Here is an 18,876-nt window from a genome sequence, read left to right on the forward strand (position 1 = left end):
GGGACACTTACCTCAAAGATGTTCATCTTTGAATCACTTCTGCTTCGTAAGTGGACTTTGGTCTTCACGTGGTATTGGGAATGTTCTAGGGTTGAGTTCCATTCGCTGCATTCCTTGTAGATAACCATCTTAGCCTGGAACTTGCTCCTCGGGGTTGCCAGGCTTATGTAGAGCACTTGCTCTGATACCAATTATTATTTCAGATGATATACTACAAGAGGGGGGGGTGAATTGTAGTAAGTTCCTAATGCCTAATTTTCGCGGAATATCAAACAGTTATAGTTAGGAACTTAAATAGTGCAAAGAAGATTTTAGGAGGAAACCTTCCAGGGCCTAACTGGAAGTAAAACCTCGGCCTTTCTCGGGTCTTTCAAACAAACTCCACTATAATAGGCAACTCTCCTAGTACAACCTATTATTACAGACCTTTCTCGCAAGTTCCTCCGCGGACACTTGCTATATGATAGGAACCTATCCTATCAGACCTAAGACACACTCAGGTTCCTTTTTCGACCCAAGACACACTCAGGTTCCTTTCTCGACCCAAGACACGCTCAGGTTCCTTTCTCGACCCAAGACACACTCAGGTTCCTTTCTCTCACTGTGCAACCCAAGACACACTCAGGTTGACTCAATACCACTTGAATTTTAGAAAATTCAAACTCATCACACCCCAATACCCAAAATACTCAAACCCTTTTTCCCATTACAAGATCTCATCGAATAACTCTAAATACATACATATGAATAAAGAGATAAAACTAATATGTTGAACACTCAAGATCAGTCTGAAACTCACTGAACATACTGTAACCAAAACCTGATAGGAACTTTGACCAGGAGAACTGACTTAGCTTCGTGGTGAAGGATAAAAACCTTCAAGCACGACCACTACACTTCGTCAGCCTCAACTTTGAATGAATACATATGAGTATATTTATAGTACACTCGGATTATTCATTTCACCTTGAAAAAGATAGGTTTTATGAAAAGATAAGTTTAAAAGATATTTTCTAAAAATAAGTTTTTCGAAAATATATCTCTTTGTTAAGAATAAAATCTATCATTAAAAATAATGATATAATTAACATAAAATCAGATTTTATTCCAATCTTATCTTTTTGTTTTACAAAAATACTTTCTAAACAAACTTATCTTTTTCCAAAAGGGATTTATTAGAAAATAAATATCTTTATTCAGTAAAAGCAAATCCCTAAAAGATATGCACGTATTAGATAAATATATCATTAAAACTGACTTTTAAAGACGTGCATACTTAAGTTCCTATTAGGTTCGGAACTTCTGACAGTCTCTGAGTTCCTGACAAGTCAGTAACTCTAATTTCATTGACTGTTTGGAGTGCACCTTGGTTTTATATAAATTTGTTCCAGACCGACTTTTATGTCTAACATACTTACATGAATCCTAGAGCAATATACTTTTGTTTCTCCGTCTTCATGTTGCTTCTCTGAGACTCTTGTTCTGGAATCCTGTAGTCTTGATGTATTCTGGATCTCAGGTTTTGCTCCAGCATTACACCGGAACCTGGTCATTACATCCCGTCGATATGTTCCTGTCAGGACACGCCTTTGCCCCAGCATTACACCGGATACAGGTCATTACAACCCTTGATGTGATCCTGTGAGGGAACACCTTGAAGTTCCATTTCTGGAACCCTTCTGCTGCTTTACTTGTCATCCTTAATCTTCTAAGGTTCCTCTGTTTCAGTCCTCACTTCAACTCCCAGAGTTTACTTATCCTGCAAACATCAAAACACTAAAAGACTCTTATTAGATAGAAGTTTGCTCAATCATTAACATCATCATCAAGACCTAATCAGGGTCGACAATTTCTCCCTTTTTGATGATGACAAACTGAGCAAACTTTTGAGGATAACAGAATAAAACAGAAGGTTATTTTTACTTATAAAAAACAATAAAGAAAACTAAAACAAAATTAAAAGACTCCTACAAATACATACCTATATATGCTTAGGATACTTACCTCGTGAAGCTAACATATGCAAACACCTATTTACATATTTACCTTCATGGTTCCTTAGCCATCATCATACTTATCAACCATAACACTCATCATTGTTCTTGTTCCTTTATTGCTTATCCTATATTGCTTAAGTTCCTGATATACACCTGTCATTACTCAGGTTCCTTGTACCCTGTTCCAAGCATAACTTGTTCTTTCTATGCACAACTAAACAAACATGTTAGATAGATAATCATCAAAACTTAATTACTCAACGAATAGGTTTAAGGGGAATGAATGGGTTGCAAAGGTGCCTCAAATCATTGGTATACCTTGTGTTCAGTTCGACGATTGTTTTTTTTTTTTTTTTTTTTTTTTTTTTTTTTTTTTTGCGAATGATCAAGATTGAGACGTAAGAGGGAAAGACTGCTGATTTTATTAATGGAATAAAGGTGAATAAAACAACAAAACACACAAAACTCAGAAAGGAAAATCAATGCTAGACTTGAATGGGGAAAAGGTTTGAAACAAAAGAAGAAGAAAACATGAAATCTTGGTGAGAAGCTTGCATTGTGCTTTGTCTTCGTGGCTTTTTATGAGTCACTTCTCGCCGCCTGGTGAGGAAAGAAGTTTGTTGTTATTGATGCTTTGATTGGAAGGAAAGAAGGAAGGAATGACGTTCCCCTTATTCTTCCAATTGTTGCCTAGTGATTTTGGACTCAAGTACTGTGGAAGGATGAACTCACTTAATGCATTGACTCAATATTCGAATTGGAAAGGAAGAGTGTATGAAAGAATTTTGAAAACAAGTTAGAAAACTCCACTAATTTTTATTATGACGGAAAACATGCATGCATGGTCCTAATATACGATCATAAACAAGATGGTGCATGACTCGGAGACAAAGTGTGTGCAACAACTCAACACATGTGATTAGGTGAGTTTATAAGACTCGTGGTATGATCCATGGCTAGACATGAGGACGTTATAAGAAAACTAAGGACCCATGGACCAAATAGCACGGAAGACTAAAAGAAAAACTAAGTTGATTAATTTTGTCTAATTTTAATGTTTGTGCTATTTACTAGGTGAAAAATGGTCCATTGACAATGCAATTGTTAGTTATAAATAAAATAAAATTAACCACAATCAAAGACAAAAAACATATGTCAAGATTAGCACAATAATCACAAAAGAATAGGAAGATTGACTATAAAGTTCAAGAAGAGTTATGAATCCTATGTTATACAAGTTGACATGGATTAGAAGACTAAGAGAAGTACAAGATTGGCTAAGACTAGTTTGACACAAATTTAAAAAAAATAAAAATAAAAAAGAAGGTTGGATGCTAAAAAGACACCTAAACTGGATAGGCTATAGTATTTTAATAAAAACTTTGTATCTGTGACCCTAATTAGAACGAAACCAACACCGAATGAAAGATAAATCTCGGGGCTACAGATCCATAGGTGACACGACACGTAACTTTTTCTAGAACTTCGGCTATGACCAAAACAAGTTGACTCTTGTGCAGGATATGGGAAAAAAATCCTGGTTGACTCAAAAATAAAAATAAAAAAAATAATAAAAAGACTATGACTCGACTATGATAAAAAAGGATTAAATAAAAGAGAGAGAAAATAAAAATTAAAAAAAATAGAAAAAATTCACAAAAAATACACACATAAACATATTGTCACACATGATGCAATAAAGTTCGCAACCTAGAGTCAAGTTCTATGCTCCACTATGGTCAAGCTTATTTGGGTGTCAAAAGGTACCATGGTTAAGAGTTTGGACGCGTTAGCAAGGCATCCTCCCTTGAGGGTGTATGCCAACGGGCGGCTCCGCGAGTTCGTGATGAAATCGAACTCGACTCCATGGTTGGGTGGATTTAAAACTCGGGTGAACCCTTATTGTCATGAACGTTTTCGGGTTGATAGAGCTTAAATCTCGCAGGCTAACCACATATGTAGAACACGTACTATTGTGGCAAAATAGGTAAGCTAAAATGCATATGCATATGTGACAATGCCAATTAAATCGTAAGAATACAATTCAAGAATCTTTGAAGTCTCATCAACTCATCTCAATTAAATACCAATCACTCAAATCGATAAATAACCAAGAATCTTCCCCAGTTGAGTCGCTAAATTGTAGGCGTCGTTCGAAGCGCGCCTACGTAAGCATATGTGAATATGCTTGGCACTCATAGGAAGTGGGAATTGACATATACGATTAGGGACAAAGCAAAGTAGGGAGCTGCCAACAAGTTTGTAAGGAACTTGTAAATCGTTCACGGATCATTTAAGGTAACCACGATAAGGGACAACGATTGACCCGTGAAGGTTACACCCCATTCATAATCCATGAGATTACTAACTCCATATGGTTCGAAACCACAAAAGGAGGATCATGGATGATGGTACGAAGTGAGTCTTAGACTCACATTCGCTCGTATTGGCCTTTACTCGATTCTTATTGTGAAAAGTGTTCCCTGCGATCTTAATGGCATGCAAACAAAGATTCAATTTGCTCCAAACTATAATTATGCGATATTTATTGAATGTTAATGCACACATAATTCTAAAATATTGGGATCACTTGAATTAAACAACAAGATTAAAGAGGAATCTAAACCGGTTGTCCAAATTATCTTATTAGGCATTATTTTCAATTACATATTTCCAGTAACATGCAATATGGTGATCAATAATAACAATAGAATAAACATCAACATTGGAAGCAATTTAACAATAATATCGTTAGTCAAATCAAATAATAATAAACCTAATCATGATACTAGCAATAAGAATAAAAATAAGAGTAATTAAGTGATAAATTACTCACTTTCCACGTTTCCATGAATTGCTACATCATGAATAAATTGTTAGTAACTTCAATAAAAATATAAATCAAGTTGAAACAATTAAATTAAATAAAAAGTAGAGTTGATTTGGTCCAAACCCTCAGTCAATTCTACCTTTCACGCCTTGGTTTAAGGACGGAACCTCGTGTCAAGTATGGACTCCTTGGAGTGTTTAAAGGATGTATTGTGGAAGAATAGGGAGGCTAGTATTAGGCTAAATCATAAGAGAGAAAGAGAGAATGATTTGGTGTATAGGAGAGGAAGATAGAATGATTTTTGGTGATCAAGCTTGTTGATGATTGAAAAAGGGGTGATATGACCTCTATTTATAAAGAAAAAAAGAAGGGTCAAAGAATCAAGAAAAGATTCGAATTCGAATCGGAATAAAACTCTTGCGATAGGCAGTAGTTTTTGCGATTTTTGTTTTTATCATATCTTTTGATCCAAAAATTGGAATGAGATAAATAATATGTCGTTGAAAAGCTCTTGAATTTTAATTTTTAATTCAATTAGAATCAAATTAAAATTGTTTGTAGAATAAAAGATATGGCCAAAATAGTGGGACGGTGTCAGTTTTTGATAGAGTTTCATATTTCTTTTATATCTTTTCCGTTATAGCTCGGAGTTAATGTTATAATATATCATTGAATAAAGATAATTTCAAGGGCTATCCAACCATCCAAGATTTAGATAAAAACTATGAGGCACGAAAATCATATCTGAATATCTTTGAACGTCTTTTAATTCAAATTGAATTAGGACTTTCAAAAAGAGGAGTTTTATTCAATTTCAAAATCTTTAATCTTATCTTTTCAAAAAGGATAATTAAGATCTTTTAGAAACTTCTAGAAGCTTCTAATTAATCCTAATTGTTTTAGGAATGGGATTAAAGACTTTGGACCCTCCACATGATCATTGGATCGTAGATAAGGTGGACTTAGGTTCTGTTTGGGTTCAGTTTAGTATTTTGGTCATAACTTATTCGTTATAACTCGGATTTAGGCTTATAATATATTGTTGGAAAACTCTTTTCAATCCCCATCCAACTATTCAATCATTGGACCCAAATTATGGACCAAAATAAACTGGTCTAAACATTTTCTAAAAAGGACACGAAATGAATGATTTTAAGGGTTTAAAGGCACGAAACAGGAAAATATGTTATGGCTTGGGGAAATGGGATAGGAATTGGGTTGGTTTATGAAATGTATTTGGATTGAATATGGATTTAAGCACTCCAAAAATTATATACTCAACCCGACCAATAATGGCAGTGAAAGGTTGTTCATTGTCGGGTTTGGTTTTGGGGAGACATTTTTAGGTGTCTACACCAGTTTGAAAACTGGATTAGGGAATTTAAAAAGTTATTTGATGTTATCAATTTCCCAAGTGAGCTGAGGGTGAACAATGGTGTGTAATATTTGAGGGAGGAGGATGACTTATGGTGGGTCCAAAGAAAGGATGAATTGTTGAAGAGAGTAAACTTTGGGTGGGAAGAGTTTAAGGAAGCCTTGAGGGAGAAGTTTTACCCTTAATACTTGAGAAAGCAGAAGTGCATGTAGTTTACCAGCTTGAGAATGGGGAGCATGTCTATCAATGAATACTACAACAAGTTCATTGAGTTGATGAGATTTACCTCGAAAGTAGTCCCTATCTAAACCATCAAAGCTAAGAGATTTGAGCAAGGCCTAACCTTGACCCGACCTCTAAGGGAAGCTAGGGGGAGTTACCTTTGAGACCCTAAACGAAGTTTATGGTTGTACAAACCACCTGTACGGAATCAAGGGGAGGGAGATGGAGCATTCAGGAGATAAAAAGATGTACCATGACTCTTTTCACGGGGGTGAAAAGAGGCATAAGCCTAATGGTAACCATCCACCAAGGAAATTCTAGAGATAGGAGGGGCAACAAAGGGAACTTTAGGAAAAGGAATGGAGGCCAATCGGCCAATACAAGGGGAAATGGAAGCCAAAGGGGTGAGAGACCCAAGAGGAAGTATGTTTGCAAGCGGTATGAGAAAGACCACCTAGGGAAGGACTATGAGGGGAGCCCGATAACTTGTCGTTATTGCCAGAAGTTGGGACACCGTGAGTACGAGTGTTACAAGAAGGAGGCTGGTGTTAAGTTAGGGATGGTGAAATAGACTAGTGTTCATAACAAATCATCTCAGCCTAGTGGACCTACACCTAAGGTTGGAGCTAGTAGCGTTGCGGGAGGTGCCCCAAAGGGTCATCTGTTCGTGATGAACAATCGTGATGCTGAAATTGCTAATGACGTGGTAATTGGTGTTTTCCTTATAAGTTCTTTGCTTGTGAAAGTTTTGTTTGATTCGGGGGTGTCCCATTCTTTTATTTCTAAGAAAGTAGTTGGAAGTCTCGGGTTATAAAGTCCTGAGTCAGTTTCTTTAGATGTGTCTATTCCGTTTGGGGAGTGAGGAGTTGTTCCAAGTTGTTTATGAGTGTACCTATTTTCATATTTAGGGTATAATTTCCGTTGGATTTGATTGAGTTCAATTTAAAGGATGTTGATGTAATTCTGGGTATGGATTTGTTGGGAAGGTATGAAGCGAAAATTGATTGTGCAGCTGAAAAAGCTACTTTGAGTAGCCCAAGTAAGGCCAGAGTGGTGTATAAAAAGGAGGGGAAAAGTTCAGGGTTGAGAATTTATTTTTGCAATGCAACTATAGAAGCTGGTTAAGAAGGGTTGTCCTCTATTTTTGTGTAGTGTTCAAGAAATTGAAAGTGAAGAAAAGAAGGGTGATGAAAGTACACCTGTTGTAGAGGAGTTTCCTGATGTATTTCCAGATGATATTCCTGGTATGCCACTAGTGAGGAACGTTGAGTTTACTATCGACCTAGAGCCTGGTACTAGACCTATTTCTAAAGTTCCATACAGGATGCACTACTACAAAATTGTCCAAATTAAAGAGACCATCTCAAAATGGCCAAAGAGACCATTTTATGTGTGGTCTCTAGCTAAGCGGTCTCTTTGGCCTAAGAGATCGCCAAAAGTGGTCTCTTGTTTTAAAAACTAAGACCATTTATTTAAAATAAATAGTCTCAATTTTTGAAATAACTGAGATCGCTTATCGAAAATAGATGGTCTCAGTTTTCAAAAACTAAGACCACCTATTTCAAATAAATGATCTCTTTCTTGTTTTTTTATTAAAAAAATTATTCGTATTTGTTGTAATATATATAATTTCTATTAATATATAATTTCAATTAAATAAAAAAAAAACAATTCATTAATACGAAAATTATACACACAGTTTATACAAAATTTATACAAAACTAATACAAAAAAACTCATTAACACTAGAGTACAATCAATATTCTATCCAAAATTATACATAACTGATACTACACTACAACCAAGCAAGGCCTTCATCTAAGCATAGCTTGTGCAGCAATCTCATGCCAACCGAATAATTCAACAAGCAAAATCATTAATCTTCATTTCTTATCCTGAAAATTTTTCAAAGATTCTAATTAGCATACAATCTTAAAAAAAAAAATTATACAAACTTTTAAATTAGCAATTAAAGTTACAAAAACATAAATTAATAACTTAAATGAAAATAAAAAATTAAAACCGCAACAACCGGCTATCGAGACACAACATCAGCAATACCGCAACAATTTACACCCAAATTTCAGCCATCACCCCGCAACACCACCGAACTCAGCCCACAAACCAACAGAAGCCACATCCACCTCGCTCTAGCCCACATAACCACCAAACCGAGCACTAGTAGAGCCTCCCCTTCTCCTCGCACCACCCAAAACCGCAATTAGCCACCTACTACAACAACCGCGCCTCCACTATCAACGGAAGCAAGACCGACCACTAGCACAACCATTTAGCAACAAAACTTTGCAACCCCGTAATTCGCATCACCTACAAAACCCCAAATTGATTTATAGCCCTTAACCACACTCCCCCTTAAGAACCACCACCCAACGCCACCACAAACCACCCAAAACCACCAAATTATACCCAAAAAACACTTAACTACCCACAAACAAACACAAGATCTGATGTTAAACCAAAAAACTATAAAAATTATGACATTTAAAACAAAGAAAAGCGAAAGTAAACAAAAAATAAAATAATCGAAATTAAAATGAAATACCCTTACCTTGAAACCATGGTCGATTATATGCTGAAATTCGTACCTAGGTTGAATTTCATGGTCGAATTCAAATTAAAATTGCACATGAATATAAATTGCTACGTAGCACAAAATTGTAGAATTGGAGTTTTGGAGAAATTTGGTTAAGAAGTTAGAAACAACTCTTAAATTGTATAAAAGATGTGGTTTTAGTTGAAAACAAAATAATTTAAATATATATTTTTATGTGATCCTAATTCGGGGTTTTCTGTGTCCCTCGGGAAAGTTACGTCACCAAGACTAGATTCGGGCGCCAGTACTTGTAAAACAACGGAGACTCCGGTTGGGTGGAGTTCCGCCTCCGACGATCAAGTTAAAATGCGTATGGAGAAAAGTAAAGTCTGCGGAAAACTAAAAGTAGATTTTGTCGGATTTCGGGATCAGCTATTCTCTCTGATGTGAGAGAATTAATTGTGTTGTAATAAATGAACGTGCCCCCAAAATGGGAAAAATCTCCCTATTTATAGGGTAATTGGAAAACGTGCCCTCTCTTATCTCCCTATTTATAAGGTCATTGGAAAACGTGCCTTCTCTTAGGTCATTCTGACCTAGATTTGGTGGGCTATGCTATTTTACGGTTTTCTCGGGAATTAGGCCCTGAAGGCCGTCTTTTTTCTTTGCTAATTAGGAGTGCCACGTGTCAACTGGTAAGTGGTCCATATTGGACCTGTCTTGGGGTGACACGTGTCCCATTCTAATTAGGCCACGTAGCATGGGTATTTTTACTTAAATCATTTGCCCCTCACAGGGGTTAAGTGGCATGCCACGTGGCGCCTATGACACATGTCACATTGGTAAACATTTTTTAACTGTTCACCTTTTGGGAAATTACAAGGATGCCCCCGTTTTTTACCCCTCTAGAAATAGCCATTTACCCCCCCTCCTCCCTCATATTTGACATTTTGAAAAGTCTAGAGAGAGAAAGAGAGAAAGGTTTTAGAGAGAGTGACTTTGATCACCGCCTGCATTTGTTTTCACAAAAACTTCCACCTGCTATTTCCGCTTGACGTAGTCGGTCATCGCTTGAGACTCGCTTCAACAATCTTTATTGAGGTAATCATCTCTCACCTTCTTAGTATATATAGCATTCAATAAATGGATTCACCATCAACACACACGACGCAACCTAGGTCATTAATCAGCCAGTCTCATAGTACAGCTGAGTCTAGGACTGGGGGTGCCGTCCCTTGGTGTTTGGATTTTCCTTGCTCATCCTCGAATCCGACCGTCTCTGTGTCTATGCAGGACACAATGGCTCGAATAAAACAGATGGCTCGAAAGCCAAGACATAAAAGGGCACTTTAAAAGTGCCGTTTGACGAGGTCACACCAGTTGAGGAATTTGATATGCCGGATGAGCAAGAGGCAGAGTCCCCTCCGAGAGCACCTACCACTCCCAGTGATAGGATTTTTGATGAGTCAGACCAGGGAAACGGTGAAGAGCTCATCTCCGCTTTTGGCTCTTAAGATGAATCCGAGAAAGAAGGTGGCGAAGAGGCTGCCCAACAATCTGACTTAGAGGAGTCAAGTTCACTACAGGCGGATGCCGACTATGAGGAAGATGAGGCGCCAAAGGGCTGTCTATAACCAACCCGTTTAAGGCGCACATGTCCACTAGAGATAGAACCACCCTGGAAGCCAACTTTCCAACTTTTGTAGATAAATGCCCAATAGGGGATAAATGGGAAATAATTGTGCCACCTGTAGAGGCGAAAGTCATATGAGAGGACGATATTGATCATGCCGGCAATTATTTCGGCTGCTATGAGGCGCTATTCAAAGTTGGCCTCTACTTCCCCCTTCACAATGGAATTAAAGCCATCTTAAGGGGTTATGAGTTAGGCGTATGGAAACTCACACCCATTTTGTGGGTGAACATACTTAGCTATATCGCCACCTACGAGATGCAGAAAATAACGCCCAACTTTGAGGCGTTTGTGCACATGCACTACCTAAGTCGTGCCCTAGGCGGCTGGAAGGAGTGGTACACTTTGACTACGCATTAGGAGTATATGATGACGTTGGACAAGCCGTCCAAATGGAGTAACTGGAGGAGCAAGTTCTACTTGGTTTCTTCCCCAACAAGACATCACAACCATTTCCTCCGCCGGTTCAATAAGGAGTCGGCTTTCTTAGGGAAGAAGTGTGCCCTTCCACATATCTCTGAGAAGGCTTGGTCGAAAATAATGGAGTCGGAGTTCTTCCAAACAACCACCATACCTCTAGATTATGGCACGAAAATAGTTGTGCCCAAAAACTGGATACGCCATCCAGACTGGCTCAAAGATGAGGCGTTCCTCTTTGCTTGTGGTCTTAGTACAATGTTTGAGAGACGTACGTTGACCATTTAACCGGCTTTTTGATGTCGTTTCTATTATTGTGAATTATTTTGTGTCTAATTAGTCGGTTTATTTTTGCAAAAATTGGTTTGGAAATGGTTGACGCTTCAAAGACGCTTGCCAAGTCAGCAGCCTAGATCTAGAAGGATCAACTTGAGAAGAAAAAGGCCCAACTTGCGGCTAAGAATGATGAGGTAAGCTTTGGTTATTTCCTTTGACTTTGTGTAAAATTTTATAGTCATCAAACGACATTTCACCGGTTGTAACCCCTATGTTCCATTTTCAGAGTGGAAGAAAGAACATTCCATGGTCCATTTCCAAGATGCTCAAACGGAAGGCTGACGATCCTGCTAAGACTTCCTCCAAAGTGAGGAAGGCCCATCCTACCTAGATGACATCATCACTGCCGCCTGTACTAGACTGGCTAACTTCTACAGGAAAAAGCTTGAAGGGTCTTGGTCTAAGTACTAAGTTGGTGGGTAAAGAGCCGGGCGTCGCTAAAACGCCAAAGAGTGGCATGCCACTTGATGCTGCATCCGGTTCTGCAGCGGCTGGGGGTGGGGAGACCCCTCAGTCAAAACCTCAAAGTATGACTAAGTACTTTGAACTCCCATGGCCGCTTGGGCTTTTGCGAGTCAAATCTTAAGCTATCGAGACGGGGGATTCGTCCAGCAGCCGACACAATATAGGTGTCGCTTATGCTGCTATCTCACCACATCCTTCTTATGGTGCAAATGCCTCTCTAAGATGGGCGGACCTCCAGCAGTATTCTAAACGGATGCTCAGGTGCCTCGCCCGGTCATAGAAGGACTTGATCCTAGGGTTGCATCAGGTCAACCTGGACCGCATCTCTGCCTCACTAGCTAAGGTAACTTAGCTTCTTTCAAATGTCCATTTTTTATCAGTACATCAACTAAATTATCTTTTTGCCGGCTGTGTTTTGCAGGCAATGTTGAGAGTATACAGGCTTAAAGCCCCGTTTAACAAGAAACATGAGGAGGTAAGAGACGCCAATAAACGGGCGACCAATGCCATTAACTCTACTCAATTCCAAAACACTATGAATAATATTAAGACTAAATCCAAAGAGATGAAACAAGAAAAGCTGGTCAAGGAGCTCACAACTACTGTTGAGACGACCAACAATAGGGCGTTTGACCTTAACATTGAGCTCAATAACGCAAGTCAGATCTTGAGGCACTGGAGGGGACTGACAAGGGAAATACCCAGCTTCGGGCAGATGTCGACCGACTCAAGGATAAAATGATAAAGCTGCGGGAGGATCACAAGGCTAAGCTCGTAAAGGAGCAAGACTGGTTGGTGGTGGAGAATGAGAAAGATTGCAAGGAGCGCATGAAAATGGCATGGTGGCTCATCCATCAAGATGCCGAATGGGTGTTCTTCAACCTGAGGTACAAGTATGCCACTGAGGTATATGAGGCTCAGACCCTAGGACTATCGGCGTCGACTCCGTTTAACGAATGGGCAAGCACTGTATTTGATGAGGAGCAGGAGGAGGATGAAGAGGAGCTCAATGAGCAGGAGGATCAACAAGAGCCGGTTGATCCTAACCAAACTCAAGTGCCGGTTGACCCTAACCAAGCTCAACCAGGGCAAACCGAAGGCGAGCTCACCTCCGTCCAGGACCAGTCGGTGCCCCTGCAGCAGTAAAATCAGCAAGATTAGGCTTTTCTCTTTCGGCCATGAGCCATCTGTATTTCCGGCCTATAAGCCGAGTATTTGAAATGTATTTTCAACAATCTTTTTATTTCTCTAGATGTGGATTCGGCATGACTATTTTCTCTCCCGGCCTTTTTATGCCGAGAGCTTTTAATGAAATGGCCTATCGAGTCGGTTTTGACAAATTCTTTGTGAAATTTTTATTTTTTCTTATATATATGCTTGCAACTTTAGCCAACTTATTAATTGCACATGATAGTTAACAAACCGGCTACCTCTTGCCCCTAGATGGCTGTGTGGTTGGTTTCAAAGTACAAAGTAGATTGATTGACCAGGGGACTCTTGATACTTTAGGGAGTATGAGGGGTTCCTTGGTCAATCAATCACTACCTTGATTGCCTAACACCATGTACACATCCATTCATTATACAGGCAGTTTTAAAATGAATACTGAGACGGTATTCGGAGTTTTTGAGAGCAACACTCTTATGCCGTCTGGGTCATTTTTCGAGTTGAGACTGTTTACTATAGATATACACAGGTGTCCTTTTGCCCCATTGGGAGGACTTTTTGAGTTACAAAATTATTATGAGATTTTAATCTAAGTGGGAATAATGGCCGGTTGCTGGCTGGTGTCAATGAGACATGCGGTTTTATTTATGCTATTTAGGTTCCATTTTAGATTATTCAAATCAAACGGCTATGAGTTAACCCCTATTGGGTCAGTCAATTTTGGCTAGATGCTCTCTGCGACGAAGTCACCTGGATGGATGTCGCCGGATGTCATACTCATGTTGGAGCAGACGATTTAGTTTAGATTTAGCAAGCTGCGCATTGTACAGACGGTTTTCCCATTGGGAGAAAAAACTAATAAGGCAACAAATAATCAAAATTGAAAACAAAAGGCAATTTCTTTCATTGATAGGCTTTTGATTTACAAAAAATTTACAGGTCTTAGAAGTAATACATTTTTAAGTTATCTACATTCCAAGTTCTAGCTAGCCGCCTATCGTCTGGAATTTTCAGGCGGTAGATGTCGTCTCTCACTTCTTCATAGATTCGGAAGGGGCCTTCCCAATTGGGCGTCAGCTTGCCTTGCTCATTGGCCCTACAAGTTGCCTCCATTTTTTGTAACACAAAGTCCCTAACTTTCAAGGGTCATTTGTGTACTCTTTTGTTGTAGGCTCTTGTCATTCTCAAACGGTAGATCTCATGACACAAGACGACATTGCCTCTACGCTCTGGGAGTGAGTCTAATGATAGCCGCATGGCCTCCTAGTTTGCTTCTTCATCATACAGCATGACTTGAAGAGTCAGCTCATAGTGTTCGATGGGCAAGACAATTTCAACACCGTACACCATGAGAAGTGAGGTCTCTCCGGTTGCCCCTTTTTCTGTTGTTCGTATGGCCCATAGGACATGAGTTGATTTTTCAGCTCATAGATCGTAAGCTCTTTCAATCTTCTTTTTTATACCGTCTGAGATCAACTTGTTGAAGGCTTCAACTTGGCCGTTTGCTTGGGTCGGCCGAGTGATGCAAAACAATGTGAGATCCCTTGATCTCCCAGCTAATTCTTGATGGTAGGCGTCTCAAACTGAGGGCCATTTGTTAAAGACCATAAACATAGGTACCCCAAACTGGGTGATGATGTTTTTCCAGATGAAAGAGATGACATCCTTTATCTTAATGTTCTTGACCGCCTCAGCCTCCACCCATTTGGTGAAGTAGTCAACAATAACTAGAATGTACCGTCGTCCTCCTGGCGTAGGAGTGTACGGGCCCAGGATATCCATGCCGGATTTGGCGAATGGAACCGGGCTATTAATGGTCGTCAGTTCAGTGGTTAGACGGTAGATTAGCTTGCCAAATTTTTAACACTTGTCACACTTCTTCACCATTTTCACGGCGTCTGCCTCAAGCGTGGGCTAGAAGTAGCCCTGCACCTGGCCTTAATTGCTAGCGCCTTGCCGCCTATATGAGAGGCGTAGTAACCCAAATGTAAGTCCTCTAAAATTTGTTGCCCCTTCTCTAGGGTATTATACTTCAATAGGGGCTTCAGGAAGCCTATCTTGAAGAGTTCTCCATTTCAGATCTTAAAGTTTGCCGCACGCTTCTTTATTACAGCTGCTTCTTGAGCTGTTTCCGGCAGAGTGCCGTCTAGCAATTAGGCCCCGATGCCATCCATCCAGGTTGAGCTTCGGTCTAGTACTCCAATGGGATCTTCTTCAATACTTCGTTTTTCCATTACTTCCCAAAAGATTGACCGAGGTGTATCATAGGAGGTGGATGATGCCAGTTTTGACAGTGCATCCGCCTGATTATTCTTAGATCTAGGCACTTAACTTAAGTGGAATTCATCAAATGTCCTAATTTTGGCTTTGACCGCCTGTAGATATTTGATCATAGGCGGATGGGTGGCGTCATAGTCACCATGGTATTGGCTAACAACAAGTTAAGAATCAGATAAGGCGTTAATCTTTCTTACCCCTACCGCCTTGCACATGCAGATGCCGGCTAGCAGGAGGGCTTCATATTCTGCCTCATTATTTAAGGCCTAAAATTTAAATCGTAGTGCATATTCATACTTGTTCCCTTCAGGATACTGACATATAATCCCTGTACCACAACTGTTCATAGTAGAGCTCCCGTCTACATATACTTTCCAAACCTTATCAAGATTCTATGGCTCAGCTGGCCTTGTCATTTCGATAATGAAGTCGGCAAACGCCTGCCCCTTCAGCGCCTTTCTTGGTTCGAAAGTGATTTCAAGACTTTGCATTTCAATAGCACATTAAGCATCCTACCGGATGACTCCAAAGTTGTCATTGGCCGCTTGAGAAGTAGGTCCATGTAGACCATAACCGAATGTGCCAAGAAGTTTGGCTTCAACTTCTTGACTGCCATGAAAAGAGCAAGGCCAAAGTTTTCAACCGTTGGGTATCGTAGTTCAGCATTTCTAAGAACATGGCTAATGAAATAGATTAGGACCTGAATGTTGTCTCGCTCAGCAAGGAGTACAGCATTGAGGGCATGATCTGAGATGGCTAAGTACATGTAAAACGTCTCTTTAGGAAAAGGGCTAACAAGCCTTGACAAAGAGTGTAAATGTTCTTTCAGTTTCTAAAAGGTCGCTTCAGCATCTTCCCCCCTATTCAAACATAGTCTTCTTTCTGATCGCTTGGACAACCTTACCAGCTGAGGAATCTCTCCAATGCCGCCAAACAACAGGTTAACATATGAAATTCTTTGATAGTGCGGGGTGACTTCATGTCAATAACCGCCTGTATCTTTTCTAGGTTAGCCTCTATCCCCCTTTGATCAATTAAAAATCCAAGAAACTTCCCAGACTCAACATCGAAGATACACTTCTTGGGATTGAGCATGACCTTATGCCGCTTGAGTACGGTGAAGGTTTCTCGGAGGTCAACAAGATGATCCATCTGTAGCTTGGATTTGACTATCATATCATCAATGTACGCCTGTAAATTCCTCCCTATTTGATTAATGAAGACTGTATTAATCATTCGTTGGAAAGTAGCAAGCGCATTTTTTAAGCCAAACATCATTACATTATAGCTCTGATCAGTGACAAAATTTCGTCTTCTCTTTATCTTTTTTCCAGAGAGGAATATGATGAAAGCCATAATAGGCATCCATGAAACTCATCAAAGCATATCCGGCTGTAGAGTCGACCAGACTGTTGATCTTTGGAAGTGGATAACTATCCTTCGGACATGCCTTGTTCAAGTCAGTGTAATCAACACACATGCGCCAGGTACCATTCGGCTTCTTCACGAGCAATACATTCGCAACCCAATCTGGGAAGTGACATTGTCGAATGAACCCGACGTCTAACAGCTTCTTTACTTCGACGGCTACCGCCTGACTTCTCACCTTGCCGTGATTTCTTTTCTTTTGCCTAACATGCTTCTTTTTTGGATCCACGGCGAGCTTGTGGATAGCAACATCCAGGCTAATGCCTGGCATCTCTTCCACTTTAAAGGTAAAGATGTCTTTGAATTCTTTCAATAAATTGTGCAAGTCTGCACCCAGCTTTACAAAAGAAATTGTCCCCACCTTAATAGTAGGTAAAGATGTCTTTGAATTCTTTCAATAAATATTCAATTTAGTTCAGTTTAGTTTAATTCAGTTTAGTTCAGCTCCAATAAGTTCATTTTAGTTCAGTTCAGTTCAGCTCAATTCAGTCAATCTGAACAAGCCCTAAATTTGTTCACCAGCGGGTTGGGGACGGAGTTCATCTGACCATTCCTCGGTTAGTGATTTTTATTGCTTCTCTTTATCATAGCCACCAGCTGGTCAGCCTTCCTTTTCTTGCCGCTGCTTCTAGGGCTGGTTCGGGATCCTTGACATCGTCAAGCTCTATTGGCTCCTCACCCTGGCCTGTTGCGGTCACTATGGGCTTGACATCTAAGAGGTAGCACTCTCTAGCCGTTTTCTAGTCCCCGTTTAGGGAGCCAACGTAATCGTCATCCTTTTCGAACTTCAGCAGCATGAGGGATGGGATAATGGCGGCCTTGGATTCATTTAGAGTCGGACGGCTCAAAATGAGATTATAGGCGATAAGTTCCTTTACGACCAAGAACCGAACGACCATGTGGCGTCCTTTTTCCTTCTCTCCTAGCCGGATGGGTTGATCAATCCGACCGACTAGGTGCACAACTCCACCCCTAAAACCAACCGAGGAGTGAGTGACCTTGTGCATGTTGTCGGGCTTGTACTTTAGCTTGGACAAGCACTTGTAGCTAATGATGTCAGACGAGCTACCAGTATCTATGAGGATTCGGCCAACCAGTTGGTTGGCAACCTTGCACTCGATGACGACTGGGTCATTATGCGGCCGACGGATTTCGCCTCGGTCCTTCTCAAAAATGATAACTTCAAGAAATGTGCTAGAAGACGCCTGACCCTCATCAACTGAGTTAACATCCATCTTCCTCAGATGGTCCTTAGTGCCCCGGATGGTTGGGCCCTATGATATAAATCGACTCCTTGTCAGTGTTCGAATTACTGGTAAGTTGGGCAGTCTTTTTAGACAGCTGACTGGGGTCCGTCTTCAGGGTCACTATGGACTTTAGAATGTAGGATTTCAACACTCCCTTGTCGGCCAATTTATCCAACAGCCTCTTGAGGCTATAACAGTCGTTGGTATCATGACCAATATCCTCTTAGAAGTGGCAATACTTGTTTTTGTCCCGATTTTTGGCGAAACCTTTCGTAGCAGCGAGCTTCTCTATGGTCACCCGGTCTTTTATCTCCATGAGGATGGAGTAGTAGTCTTTGTTAAACTCATACCTAGGGACGTACAGTTTAAAATCTTTCTTCTTCTTTTGGGACGGCTAATAAGAGTCGTCAACCACCCAGGTTTATTTTCTCTTCAGCTTTGTGAGCCGGCTGTTCTTGCCGACTCCCTTTTTTTTTCTCAGACTTCTTAGAGTCTGACTGCTTGCTGGTGGAGTAGAGTTCGGTTTGCTGTATATAGGCTTCCGCCTCCATCAACGCTTCTTGAAGAGTGTCAATTCTCTTCCTAACGAGGTCAAACTTAAAAGTTAACGCGTCCTTCAAACCTTTAAAGAAGTTTGTATAAGCCACATTGTCAGACAGTCCTTGTATCTAGATTCTCACTAGATTGAACCGCCTGACGTATGATCGAAGCCCTTCTCTATCTCCCTTATGTACCGTGCCCAAGTCAATACTTGTTTTCTTAGCGGGTATATTCATGGAGAAGTTGGAAGCAAATAAGAACGCAAGTGTCTTGAAGTTATTGATGCACCCTATCGGCAGATTGTCGAACCATTGTTGGGCAATGCCCT

The sequence above is a fragment of the Chenopodium album genome, chromosome 13 (assembly GCF_948465745.1).
Source record: "Chenopodium album chromosome 13, dcCheAlbu1.1, whole genome shotgun sequence".
In the NCBI taxonomy this organism is placed as follows: Eukaryota; Viridiplantae; Streptophyta; class Magnoliopsida; order Caryophyllales; family Amaranthaceae; genus Chenopodium; species Chenopodium album.